The following is a 2,154-nucleotide window of genomic DNA, read 5'->3' as shown; positions in this document are numbered from 1 at the left end:
GGATTAGGAAGCCTTACGCAAATGGCTATCCCCGTGTCAAGTGAGATATGAAATCCGTACCTTAACCACATATAATAAAATTACTTAGGTCTTAATATACTTAAACAACGTAGACCTCAAGAAGGACAGCCGGATACGAATTGAAAATTCAAACGTAAAACTTAACCTTATTCTCTTTCGATCCAACCGCTTTCGTCCCTCTTATTTCTAAGCATTTTTACCTTACTTAGAGACCAATCCAGATTATATTTTCTAAAGGGAAGTTGTAGATTGGTGTCAAACGAGTCTATTGCTTTTGAAATCATCTCATTTGAATCATCCGTCTATTTTATATGAATTTTACAAAACTGTAAATTAATCCCAAATATAGTGTAAACAGCCCCAAAAACACACTGTTTCGAGCCACTTAGAGTCATAACTGGAATTTTGACCCTTAATGAAAGTTGTAGTATGCAGTATGATCTTCCTGAAAGCAAAATACAAGCTTAATCTGACTTACGGTTTGTGAGTTATACACTGTCAAAGTACGGGAGTTACATTGTCCGTAAAATTCGATTCCGTAATTCCCGACTAACTTTTATGATCCAACTTTCATGATTTGCTATATTTACATGCTATAAACGTACTTCAACAAACTAAACAGTAAAACAAATCCAATGGTCGTTAACCTAAGCTTAATTATGCATTTTTACTCCTTCCGACATTTAACCGAACAATTGGTGTACGGTTAAACATTTACCCACAATCTAACCGTAATGAAACTATAATATACCGTTTTCATTTCTACATCAATATAACCAGTCCTAGCATCCTAAACATCAAATATATCATGATTTTGACAAAATCAATCTGTAAACTTAGATAKAAACACAGTTTATAAACCGGTCTAAATAACCCTACAATAAACACCTTAATGAAATTGAATGAAACTTATACTTTTTAAGAAGGGTTCATAGAGTGGATTCCGAATATATAATTTTTGCCTCGATGCCCTTAGTAACTTGATGTGAAATTTGAAGAGAAGATGAAATATCTAAAGAGAGAGAAATTGAGAAAAGAAAGAAAAAGAAAACAGAAACTGAGACGGTGAAATTCATCGCCTCATCCATACATATATATATATATATATATTTTTATTTTCTTTTTCTTTTTAATTATATATATATATATATATATATAAAGTTTAATCGTTTGATGGTTTTAAACCTTAAAGTTTATATTATCAACTTTACGTCAATTAGGTATAAACTCAACTTTTGACGCAAAACTCGTCTGAAGTACAAGTTGGTATAATATAGGGTACAACTATGTTATGCATAATTCTACCAAAAATTTACTTAACCCAATTTGTACGAGTTAACGAAACCTGGATATTATAATCCTCCCCTCCTAAAAAGAATATTTCGTCCTCGAAATTTAGATAGGGTTAGAGGATTTACATGACTCGAATAGATAAGGGTACTCCTTTCGCATAGATTCCTCGGTTTCCCATGTGGCTTCTCGCTCAGAATGATAAGGGTACTCCTTTAACGAACGGTATTGACCTTCGTCGCATTTGTCTCTCTTTTTGATTAATTATCACCTTGGGTTCTTCAATATAAGAGAGATCTTTTTCATCTTTGTCCAATGGATAATCAATCACATGGAGAGGGTGATAATGATATCCGCGGAGCGACGAGATATGGAAAACGTTATGGATATGTGAAAGTTGAGGAGGTAACGCTAGGCGATATGCCACCTCTCCAACACGTTCTAGTATTTCGAAGGGTCCGATATATCTTGGACTAAGTTTACCTTTAATTCCAAACCTATGAATACCTTGTAATGGTGAAACTTTTAGGAAGACGTGATCACTCGTTTGGAACTCTAAATATTTTCGATGCTTGTCAACGTAACTTTTCTACCGAGATTGAGCCTTTTTCATTTTCTGTCTTGCGATCTCGACTTGTTCAGTAGTAATCCTGACAAGTTCGGGTCCTTCAATAGCTCATTCCCCCACTTCATTCCAACATATCGGTGTTCTACATTTCCGACCATATAAAGCTTCGTACATGCCGATAATAGCTTGCCAACTATTGTTATACGCAAATTCCACAAGATATAAAGACTCGTCCCAACCACCAGACCACTCAAGAGCACAAGCCCGTAACATAT

Source organism: Cynara cardunculus (genome assembly GCF_001531365.2).
Source record: "Cynara cardunculus var. scolymus isolate 2C chromosome LG 4, CcrdV1, whole genome shotgun sequence".
NCBI lineage: Eukaryota > Viridiplantae > Streptophyta > Magnoliopsida > Asterales > Asteraceae > Cynara > Cynara cardunculus.
The sequence above is the reverse complement of the archived record's forward strand: the minus strand, read 5'-3'. Positions refer to the sequence as shown.